Raw genomic sequence first — 13148 nt, 5'->3', positions numbered from 1 at the left:
TTTTGTTGCCACTGAAACACCACTGCCAAGCATGAATGTCTGGATGGTACAGCTGGCATGCGAAGCAGTATTTGCCACAGTTTATTGTGCTGTGCCCGAACACCACCTTTTTATTTCTTGCATATGCCGCAAATGGGAGTTCTGCAAGAATTATTCACATAAGTACCATTGTGGATGTGCTGGCACTGCCTGCAGCATGCTCCTTGGCCCCACGATGTGCGAGCTGGTCCATCACCCAGCTGTCACCCAGCTGCCTCTTATATCTGCTGGATGATGCTTTTGGGCTCTTTAAGGCAGTCCTATTTCGTCTTGTTTTATAAAGAAAAAAGCAATAAGAAGGGATAGAAAGTAACAATTTATTAATATCATACAGACTCATAAAATATTGCTTCCTTTGCAATCCTGTAATAATGTATGAGCAACATAGATCAGTTTGTGAAGTTAATTTCTTTCAAGAAATTCTGTGTGTTGCAGGAAACTGCATAAATACTTCATAACAGTGCCATTTGCTACACTGACGTAGCCATTTATTTTTGTGAGTTGCAGAGTTATAGTGTGAGGGTCTTTTACTATTAACCCCAATGGTCTCTGCATAGGTTACCTTCATCCTTGTGGAAATGTGCAAACCTTTTATCAACTTTTAATTTTCATGCTTTGAGAGAATTGAAATGAGCCAGCTGGGCAGCCTAGGTATGAAGATGTTGCATGTGATACATGTTGTCATCTTAATGGAGACACATTAATGGTCTTTGAATACACAGTGAATTTACAGTGGACCATTAGAAATTGTCTTGAAATTTGGATTACAAAAGAAAAATGCAAGTCCTTGGTTTATCATGTGTGTAACACAAACTGGCAGAAGACTACATGTGGTTAAATAATTAAAGGCTTCTTCACTCCATGACAGTGCTGTTAATGAGTTGACTCTATTGAGAGTGAGTTTCTTCTCAGATATAACTTAAGGTGCTATACATTATCATTTGAAAACAGCTTGAGTACTATGCCAATTTATTAAAATACTGTTAACTCTCTCAGTACAATCACGAACCTAATTAAATATAACAAGTTCACTTCTGGGATTGGCTCCACATTCTGCAGCCTGTTCCTTCACCAGATCCTTAAGGATTTCCCATCTGTGTGGGAAATCATGAGCAGCCCCATGTGACATAGTTTTCTGCACTTAGAGATATTTGTAATTCCCTGTCAGAGAGCTGCAAATCACATTTAGGTCTCGACTGCCTCCAAATTAAGGGCAAAAATTCAGGGTCAAAAAGTCTGTCTTAATGCCTTGAAAAGTTTTTATCTCTTAGTGTTGTTATGTTTATAGCTGTAAATTAAGCATGCCTGAAAACATGATGGCCCAGTTCCTGAGGCCAACTGACAAGAAACTGCCTGCACCCCTCCTATTTATCTCTGTTAGCTTCCACAAGAGGATGGCCTTAGTCAAACTGTACATTGAGCTGTACCTGTCCCATATTAACACCTGACTTGTACACAAGAGCAGTTGGGATGGTACTAGGTGGCCTGGGCCAAAATCACACCAGGGGCRTGCTAACTGTGAAGGGGAATAAACAGGCATGTGCCAGCTCCCGAGAGTGTCCTCTGGCACTGTTTGATTTCATGGTAACCTATAACTGCTATCACAGGGAAAACTGCTCAGTTCACATAGCTGAAATCAGATCAGTACCTAAGCAGTCTATTGACTTATTAATAACACATAATTAGCCAGCAATCTGGGAAGTATACATTCAGGATCAATATCTGCCATACAACAGGTAAACCACAATATTAGGCATTTACACAACATCAATAAACACCTACAAATTTCTAGACACGCTTGTATGACTAATCCCCCAGAAGGTCTCATCACACCCATGACAAGTTGTGGGTTCCCCTAGTCGCCCACACTGTAGGAGCTGTGGGTGCTCCAGCTTTTACCTGTACTCGTGCTGCTTCCTACAACCCGCTAGGGCATGGGCCAGTGCAAAAGCGCCCCACAAGATTTGCGTATGGGCACCAAGGTGTGGGTCCCTGTTTGCTGCCCCTCATTGTGTCAGTGTCCAAGCTGGAGCGCAGAGGTTACTCACAGCAGCCTCCCTGTCAGGCAGTGGATGTGAAGTCTGGCCAAGGTAGAGGCCACGGTGCCTGTGGGAGGGTGACTTCTGGCAAACGAGGGCTTGACTCCTGCTATTCCCACTGCCTGCTCTCTCCCCTACAAAATCCTCATGCTTTCTTTATACGACTTTCCAAGCTGCCTCCTTCTTTGTTTCAAGAATTCCCTGGTTACTGCTTATTCCAGCTTTCTCTTTAGCATTACCTGTTTTGGGCAGACGCCCTCTTAGACAGTTTTGGGTATTCCGTTCAGCCCTGCTGCCTGCACTCCCATGCCTCTCTTAGCAGCTGTTGGTATCCAAGTCATTTTGCCAAGGGTGGGCGGTGGGAGCTCCCACCGCAGAGCAGCTTTCGTCCGCTGCAGGTACGTGAATGTGTGTTCAACTGGACCACACAGCAGGAAATGTACACAGGCCTAAACTGTCTTAAAAAAAAAAAAAAAGCAATAATAATCCCTAAACAATAGACTTGCATTTTAAATGCTTGTATTACTAAGGACCAATTAAAAAAAAAAAAAAAAAACTCGCTTTAAAAGTCTCTAAACTACAGGAAGCTTGATAGCCTTTCCTTCAACTTTGTTATATAAAAGTTAAAATTTATCATCAACTGGAGTGAACAGGGGCCATACCTACTTACAGGATTTGATTTGCACAAATGAGATGGCGATCAGATAAAATCACACTGTTTTTGTTTGCATGTGTATTTTATGTATGCTCCTCTGACTACTTAGACTTAGCACACTTTTTCCAGCAAAGCTGTTGGAGTTCCTGCTTTATTTCATCTCCTAATCTCATAAAAAAACATACTTTCAAAGGCTGGAAATAATCACTTTTCCTACAATCTGTTTTGTTAGCATAAAAGAGATTCCTAACTAATGCTGCATGAAACTCTAGCCTAAATCTTCTAATCAGGCTGCTGCTCATTTTTTTATGACTCATATTCAAGTGCCCATGTAGATATTTCTTGGTAGGCAAAAGCTACACACAGCCTTTTAGTGTTTCTTCTTTTATGGGCTTTGTGCACCACACCTGAAATATCTGTGTTATAGACTAAAAAAAAATAATAATATAAATTGACACAGCTGAATTGGAATCCAAGAAAACTGGAAGAACTATTATCTCATGACCTAGTTTCCTCTCTTCCTGTTTCTAAATAGTAATGTGTGCCACGTTTTTATGAATATTTTAAGCCTTGATCAAGATGTGTATAACAGATAGCCAGTAAGTAGAGTGCACTAGAATAAATTGTGTGACTTCCTTTCAGATTACCCCATAATCTCCAGGCAGTGTTTCTTACTTTGAGTACTAATTATCTTGCAACATAATTGAGCCATGAATTATCCATAATTATCTGCTTTCTGTGGTAAAACAAAACCGTGTAATTATGCTCTCTTCAACGCCTTGAATTTATACATGGTATGAGCAGAATTTAGGCCAAGCGTACCGGGTTAACGGTTAGAGTGGGCTCCTTCTGTTGGCCCTACACTTCTTCACAGGAGTATAACTGGATCTCAGAAGAGSCAGAAATGTCTCCCGGAGGAGCGACAATCTACTTTGGGGACACAAATGGTGAAGGTATAGTATAAAGCTTCTGTCTTTAATTGTCCTGATCACTGCTGCTTAAGCTAGGGTGGGTTAAGGTGTATGGAGATGCATGGTCAGAGCGCTCTGTGATGCTGCTGTTCCCCTCACACTGTGGCTTTTAGAGATGTGAGATCCTTTTGCACAGCATTTGTTTACAGCTTGCAGACAGGGCCTTGAAGAGCTCAAAGATGAAATGACCTTTGAAGGTGCTTAAAGTTATCAGTCTCTGTCTGAAATGTGGTAATTGAGACTCAAGCCCAGCTTTGCCTGAATTAAGTCATTGGGTAACTAAAAACAAGCCTAAAAGATTATTCCCTGAAGGAGAATAGATCCAAGTCTTTAGGCTAATGCAGACCTAAACCTTAGATCCTGGGATGTGGAGTCTCATTTTACAAAGGCCAATAGATGACATGATCTAAACCAAATATAATACAGCAAAGTCAAAAACCAGATAAAAGGTTTTGGATCATGTCATTTTTTCTGGTTTGTATCTCTGTTATGCGTCCCATGATGGAATACCTGCACCAAGGCTTTCTAGAAATGACATATCACAAAAAGGTCAGATATCATGCAATTCCTTTGCTGAGGCATCTGTCAAGTCATGTTTGCCATCAAGACAAGGTAACGTCCTGAAAGAAAGCAGTGTGCTTTGCAACAGTCTGTAGCATATGGTATTGGAAATGCATGTCAGTAAAGTAAAAGACATGCCACCTACCTGCTTTTCAACTGTAACATGCTATTTGTCATAAAAAGCTGCAATTGTTTAATTTTTCATAAATAATTTCCATGTTTTCACATATTCTTTTCACATACTGGATTCCAAGCAAAGAGCAGGCAGCCCCTTTGTTCAGTATAGAAATCTAAAATGCCAGAATATAATGTGTAATACATTATTATAAAAACCATGAGGCTGATTCTCTTTCATACAAAGGCCCACTCACACTGCCTGAGCAGTGCAACAGGGTGTTAGCTTAAACTGTCCAATTGAAGTGTAAATGAGAATCAGGCCCAAATACTTGAGTTTAATCCTAGTTAACTATGAATCTTCTTTTGAAAATCCCTTGTGAAAAACTCAAATAAATGGTTACAATTGCTTCTAAGGAGAAAGAAATATTGAGAGTAAGGTTATATTTAGAATTAAATCACTCAGGCATGGTTTCAAACCCATACAATGTCCTTGAATACTAATATTTGCAGTGGGGAATGTACATGATTAAATGTGTTTTAAAATGTGCATGGATACCATGCTGATAACTGCACTAGAAATACATATATCGGATAAAAAAGAAAAGTCTCAACTACCTCCCTAGTGGTCCACACAAAAGCAGTTGCTGCATGCCAGCTAAATAAAGGCAGAAGTACCTTCTTCTTTTACCAGTGTTAAATAGTGGCCAGTAAGAAGGAATTTAACTTAATTCCTTAATATCCTTCTGTGCAGCAAAGTCAGGCAGATTGTATAGGTTAGCGCAGCCAAAGCGGGCTTTAGGAGTGACTGTGTTCACTGAGGGCACCTATTACTTGCTGCTTGGCCTAGCTCTTAAAAGCCTGAGATAAAGAGGCTTAAGTAAAGGTCCAGATTTACATATGAGAACCCTAGATACTCATCACTGGGCTAAGAAAACCCACTCTTGCTTAGACCTAGGGGTAGCTCTTAAAAGTGCTAGCTAGGTACAATTGCCACAATTTGAGAGGATATAACTTGTAATTGCCCTGTTTCATATACTCTTTTCTTTAATACTTTGAGTGGCTACTGCTTTAGAAAAGATACTGCACTAGATGGACCAGCAGTACTTGTCATTTTATGCCTTTTTTCCTGTTTGGGAAAGGAATAATTTGATTGCTGCCTAGAAATAATGCCATAACGCCACAGTGTCTGCAAATCTTTCTTATCTTGCTTTTTGCTTTTTACCAGTTCAGTGCTATTCAGGATTACTGTCTTATTACTGCAATGTATTTTAGCCTACTCAGGAAGAGATCCATGTCTGGTACAAATCAGAACAGCCTGGCTTCCTATATTACATTCATGTTTTTAATCAAAGCACATTTACACGCACTGTTCTGAGCACGCACATCAGAAAATACACAAAGTGATAAAAATTCCCCAGCTCTGTATGACAGCAAAAAGTGTAAGTTAAGGCTAGTGTGACCACTGGAAATATTAAGGCTACACAAATTACAGCACTTAAATGCTGTTTCCCAGTCCATCACCCCTTGTTGCCAGCGCAGCTACCCTGTTAAGTGTTAAACCCACAAAGCTTATGCAATGTGCAGCCTTGTGAAGTGTAGATCTCGAGAAAATCTTATTTTTCTTGCAAAGCACAGCAGTATGCCATATCCCTGAACTTGGAAAATCTTCCCTATACTTCAGATCTGCTTTAAAAAATTAACAAAGCTCCCATCGCCTCCAAATCCCTAGGAGTAATTGAGAAAAGTTGATATAAGATGTTACAGCTAATACAGGAAAAAAGATAGTTTCAGTTAGTAATTTTAGAAACTATATTAAACAGCAGCTTTCTTCTTATTTGAGAGGATTTTGTTTGGTTGGTTCTTCAAAGATGGTAAGAGCTTTTAAAATGAACTGCTGAAAATGGTAAAATCCCAATGAATTATGAATGTAGTGAGAAATCCATAAACCTCTTTACTTGGATAAATCTAGGCAGAACACTTATTTTTGAATCTTAACTTCTTTAGTATTTATGCTGAAAATTCATGGGCAGTCAAAACTTTACTCTGGTTCAAGTTCCTTTTAGGATGCAGAAAAAGACTTGCAGCTTGGACAAACTCCTGGTCTCATGCCTTGGACACATAAGCAGAACTTGCCTTACAGTTGATTTCTTTAAGGTTTACATTCTCAAGTCATGAGTGCTCAATCCTTTTGGGCTGATTTTTCTATCACTTCCCAGGCTGAATGATCTTCTAAGCTTTTAAGATGTTTCTATCTGCAAACCATTTGATTTGGTATTATTTTAAACTCACTTAATCTGAGGAGATACAAGGCTACGGAGAATCAGCTGTTCTCTTCCAAAAATATAATACATTGCATTGTGTGAAATATTTCCATGTCCCTCCATGCAGCACTGTGAACAAATGAATCAATACAAAGAAAGCGCACATTTGAGGTATTTCACTCGTATAGGGTATCTGTTCAGTTCACGTACAAACCTGGGAAGGCAGCAAAACTTTGGCAGCAGGGACGTGTCTATCTCTAAAGGTTCCTTTGCCCAGAACTGGACTCACATTTGGTTAAGGATTTGAACGTTTATTGTTTAAAGTGACATGTGAGATGCGCTTGCCCGACACAGCCTCCCTTTTCCCTTTCCGCACACTGATGGCTTCGGCCACGGTCTCAGTGCCCGGTGCCTCTTGCCTTTTGTGGTTCCCAAGCAGTAGATGCCATTGCTGCCTAATGCCAGTCCCACATCCATCAGTGTCTGGCATGAAGAGCAATGGACAGAAGCACCTTCAGGCTATGCAGTGTATCAGCCAGGATGGGTTTTTGTGTAGAGTTTCTCTATCAGAGGAATAGTGTTGAAAGATGCAATCCCAAGTGCAGAAAAGCAGCCATCCTTGTACATGCAGGGTTCAGGTAACATGACCCAGCACCTTAGAGACTTGCTCCCATCGCAGCACCTGATGTCTGGAATCTTGTATATTGGACTCCAGGCAGTTAAGAAGTCTGTATAAAAGTTTAATGTTAGCCATTAGCACAATTGCATCAGAAAAGACAAGACTAGGTTACATACTTCTCATCAGTATTGTATGGGGAACTGGCGAAAGGCTTCTAGGGTTAGTGTTTATACATCAATCTTAAAAAGCATGGAACAATCTGAAATGCTATGTTTCTCCTCAGAAAGTCTGCACTTCTGTTTTGGAGAAACTTAATGTTTCTGATTCCTGTCCATGAGCAACTCCCTTTCCCGTTAAGAGCTGGCATTTCTCTCATTGACAATATAAAGTGAAAGCAAGCTATTCACTACCAACAACCTTTCCAAAGCCAAAACAAAATCTGCTGCTGGAAGATCTTTAATTTAATTCATTTAATTCAAATGTTTACCCATTCTTTAATTTATATAGGGCTATAGATATTCAAAACATATTACAGTATCAGCCAAGCTCTTCTTCCAACATTCCACAAAGAAAATAGATAAAGATGCCCTCATTTTACATCTGGGGGAAACAAAATGCAAAAATCACATGTCCAAAGTGTGCAGTTCAAGGCCATGTCAGAGATAAGTGGCCTACTACCACAAGTGATATGTCTATCAAAGAAAATAACTGTATCTCTGGTTTTGGATGCCATATAAGCACATACTCAAAGGAGGAAATTAGTAAGAACATAGTACCATGCTGACATGGTTAGACTGTTTTTGATTTTAGAGACTGTGAATTTAGCACCAGCTCCAGTATCTTCATGATGTTGCAATCTGGACCTGGTTAAGCAGGTGCCCATCATTACTGGTAGATGGTCTTTGTGGATTTTGGGAATATCATGCTAGACAGCTGAGAGCTCTAGCACTGAAGATTTGTGGAGGTCTTTATGAGCTTGCCAAAAGCTGTATAATGATAGAAATGGAAAAGCAATTGAGATATCTACGACTCCCAGCCCAGTTTTCTATCAAGAAATCTGTAACCATTTGTCCATTTGTGATTGAAATCACTTGATTTTTCTACTGATGGGAATGCACCCACTTTTATCAAAGTCTCCTTATATTTCATCACAGGTGACTTTAAGTTTCATTTTTTTCATAATTTCTCCAAGAAGGGAAGAGAGAACATATCTGCTTATAATTGCGGAGAAATGCAATGATACAAAATCAACTTACCTTGTCTTTCATTCATAACTCGTATTCTGAAATATTTAATGTGGGACAGAATATATGTCCATTATGTTCACAAATATATTTTTTGCTCTTTGACACTGTCTGCATCATGAGTCTAAGGGGATGAAAATTAAATTTCCTCATAAACAAAGAATTCTTAATGGGATTTTAGAACTCCCTGAATTGTTTATAAATCCTTTCATAATTTAATACTCAAAACTTTACGAATTACATGATCCATTGGGATATTTAAAAAAAATAGAGCAGCTGTTTTTCTTCCATTTGTAATCTTGAGATTGTTTTCAGATGCCAAAGATAGTTCTGTTAAATTGTTTAATGTTTAGAAAATCTGATCCACATCATAACAAATTCAATACAAGTATGTTTTTCGACTGAACTCTTTTTGCATTGCTGTTAACCTCATCTAAATGGCCAGTTGCCTGAAGCCACAAGGGACATACAAAAGCCACAAGGGACATACAAAATCTTCAGATGACTGTGAGCCACAAGATGCAGAGAGCACATCTTGGGCAGCCCAACAGGAATAGATGTGACGATGGCTCCCAGCGACTCCAACCCAAATGGACAATGGCCATCTGGTTTGCTTCTTGAGCAGCTGGATTTTCCCACTTTTTCAGAATTACACAGCTTCACTGCCATACAGTCCTAGCCTGGGAATAACACTGGAATGGCTCTGAGTCATGGGCCACAGCTTTGACATATAAAGAATGGGTGTATTTGGGGGAATGTACTTGTTTCCTTTTCCTTTCTATAGTATCCCTCCCCAAAATGTTTTATTTTGTGCTTAGGAAAAAAAATATTTTTGAAGTTAAAAAGCAATGCCCTTTTTTCCATTTTAAATTTCTGACAAAAATTTGGCATGTTCTACTGAAGAATCTCCATAGAAATATTTTTATCTTCATAGTCATTGAAGCATTATGTTTGTACAAAAGGCAAACCAACCTGCAAGGGAATATATTTTGCATTTTCTTCAGCTTCTCATTGTGGGCAAGACAATCTTAACTTTTGTTTCTTTTCTTTTTCTTTTTCCTGACATATTTATTTGTGACACACTGGTACCAATTCTTTCACCTTTTCCAAACAGTTCTGTATGTGACTACATAGCACCGTAGATGGTACCAGAGGACGTGGATTTCACTACCAAAAAAGGTAGTTGTGACAAATAGGATGAATTTACTGTGTCACCAAGAACATGCAGAACTGATTAATACTAAGGAGTTGGTCATGATGACAAGGAGTCTGGGATAGCTGTGGAAAAAGGAGGGAGAGATATAGTGCCGATGAATCGCGGGGAATCGGGAAAAGACTACCTGAAGCTAAATATGTCAAGCTGTATCCTAGCTGAAACTCCAACTTTACTATTAAGTGAGCCAAATATTAAGGCCACTGCTCAGTGCAGTGCAATTTTAATGGAAGTGTAGGGATTTGGAATCCTTTGAAAATATGCACAAGATTTAAATATGCACATGGATTTAAATTTGCACAGTTTCAAAACACAAGTTTTGAAATTACAATGTACTTTTTTACTGCATCTCTTAAGGTCAATATTTTCATTATTTTTATTCCATGTATATAATGACTCAGGGATTTTTTTTTTAACACCCTTTAGTTTTGTAAAAAGACTGACAGAATTGGCTTAACCAGGGAAAATAAGAGCTGACTGTATGTGGGAAACCACTAATAGGTGGATTATACTTTCTTAGCTGATATTTTGTTACYTTCTGTTGTTTCTTTTCGGCATGACTACAGTAAGTCATAAAATAAGTCAATACATTGAACTGAGCATTCTGAGCTCTGGTGTTTAAAATGATCAATGAAAGAATTTTTTTTTCCTCACCTTTTCTCTTTATCTCCTTGTTTTGTCACATGGAACATAAGTCTGTGTGATATTCAGTGAAGAACTAACTAACTATAGTCCCTTTGGGGCAAGAAGCTTGTCTTATTTTAACTCATGAAGTTTAATGACCATCCTAATTAGTCAGTAATTCATTAATAATAACAATTTCAAAATTAAAAATTCTTACAAAACATTCAGAAGGAATGAAGAGGATTTTTAAAACAGAGGAAGTTAAAGAGACCTCTTAAATGTATACAGACACACCATTATATTGCATTTTATTCATCAAAGAGGAAGCTGAATATACTAAGGATGCAAGTATATTGTATGCGCAGGCAGCAACCAACTTCTTTTCTTTACCCAGTCTAAATGGGACTAAATAGCTTTATTTTTGATACATATGAAAATATTAAAATGTAAATATTTTCCCAGTAAAGACTACCTGTCCTATTATTAACTTGCTGAACCTGCAGTGGACAGATGCTATTTCTTGCTCTCTCCCCAGTGTTTCACAGTTTTCTCATTATTCTGCACTGTACACGGTAAGCTAAATTTAGCCCTGAAATCATGCCAGTGGTCACTAAGCTCTTTTCTTTCTTGCTTTTTGTCAGAACAAGGGTGATCCATGTGATCTCTGGAGACTTCTCTGGTGGTCTGTGACTCTGTATGCTGGTATAATTCTGATTCTTTAATTCCCAGCTGTTAAATTTGATTTGAAAGAAGCTTAAAGTAGTTTAAATACCTTCCATTATCTGTTTTTCAGATAATGAATTGCTGTGGTTGGTCCAATAATTAGCCACTAATGAGAAGAGAGGTGATCATGGGTGGAGAAGTACTTGGTTTCAGATGACCATGTATGGAAAAAGGTGGTTCACACTGCGAAGAGTCTAATTGTTTTGGCCAGGTTAGGCAGTTTTTTATTTTCCTGAGGCATGGGATACAAAGCTTTCYTTTCGCATCTGTTATTGCAGAGGCACTAAAGTGTGAACCTAGATCGGTTTGAGATCATCTCCACAGGCTATCCTGGGCAAAGTGAAAAAGCCCAGGAAGGGTGTATTGGTGCAAGAGTAACTGTGGTCTCCTGGATGCAGTGGGCAGGTTACCCTCTGTAAAGGCGTTTGGTGACGTTTTTCTTTTCAGAGTTATTCATGAGTCAGCAATACATTATAATTGGTGGTAAAACATACTACAATTCACTTGCTTTGTAAATATTTTTCATTTGGTTGTGTAGATCACAGCATAGCCTATCATTCTTTTCTTCTGGGAAACTGGAAACCACTCTTACATGGTACTGGGCTGATTTTGAAAAGCAGGATTAGAATAGCATGGTAGCTATTAACTCACCAAGCCTCATGTGCTGCGTATAATATGCAGGCATTCATCTCTGAAATGGTCACTTCACTTCTCAATGCATTTAGACAATTTGGGGAAGAAATTTGTCATTATCTCTTTTTTAACACCTTCCCCTCATTTGCTTTTGCAGTCAGGCCTCCTTTGCAATACTGTTCCACGTTGGGATGATCTGTGATGAATTTCTGTCTTGTTTATTGTACTCAAGAGCAATCAATCTGAAAGGTACCGAGGTGCCTTTCTAAGGGAGACCAAGGAACTGTGCAGTTTCTGTTGATTAGGTATTCCAGACAAAATGCATTTAGGACATCACACAATTGTGTGCTGTACCTTCTACTCCTAAGGGGCCAAGGGAATGATATAATTATCGTACAGACTTTTGATGGTTTAGTCAGTGGAAGAAAAATATCTGTAAACATGCTATCAAATTTGCAGTTCATTGAAAATGACAGAGAGATAAAAGACTGGCTAAAAATGGTGCAATGGAATATGGAACATTGCTAGACTGTATAGCATTTAATCTTGTACACACAAATGCACGTAACATTTCTGCACTGTTAATGATCCAATGCTTAAGCTCGAGTAATAATGCATCATTGCTAGGAAAGTCTATGAGTGCAGAAAGATAGCACCGTCTCACTGGTTTAGAAGTGGCTTGAATTTTTGTATTGATATTGTTGATGAAAACCTTTTCTACTTCTTGCTCTTTTAAAAAAATGTAATTTCCCTGAAATTATATTCATCTAAATTTTTATGCCTATTACATAAAACATTCTGCTTATTACAGCTTTTAGGTAGTTTCATAAATGTAGTGGACATTTCTCTTCTCTTCTTTCTTTTTTTCCCCTCCTGCTTAAAAGAAAGCAGCAGAAGAAAGAAGCTGAAAGTATTGTGAAATTGGCTTGAAAGTTAAAGTCTTTCAAATAACTGGTCCTGTCATTGACAAATCTTTTTCTTCCACTCTGATGCATTTCATGGTAATTTAGAACAAGTTTCAGAAATTTTACAATAATAAATACAGTTCTGCTAAAAGCACACATTATACAAGCAATAATTTAAAACTGTTCATGACATCAATTATATTTAGTCATGGTGAAATATATAACACATTAGACTTTATCAGCACAATGAAGAGATACATTCCAGAATCATAAAGGTGGAAATCAAAATGGTTTTGCCTTTGCCTAATGGCTTTAATTGCAGGATACAATAGAACAAGGTTGCTCCTTTACTTAAAATTTCATTTTATCAGCTGTCTATAAGCTGTCATACTAAGCCCAGTGCATGACGGTTATATCATTCCATTCAGTTCCACCTCAACAGACTTGTGACAATATGCCAGCTGATTGTTTTCTTCTCTTGCTCCGAAAATGCGCAGGTCCTGCATACTGCAGGTTTATTAAATGCTGTCTAAGCTCCATTAAG

The sequence above is a fragment of the Apteryx rowi genome, unplaced genomic scaffold, assembly GCF_003343035.1.
Source record: "Apteryx rowi isolate R43461 unplaced genomic scaffold, aptRow1 scaffold_42, whole genome shotgun sequence".
In the NCBI taxonomy this organism is placed as follows: domain Eukaryota; kingdom Metazoa; phylum Chordata; class Aves; order Apterygiformes; family Apterygidae; genus Apteryx; species Apteryx rowi.
Note: the sequence above shows the minus strand (reverse complement) of the source record.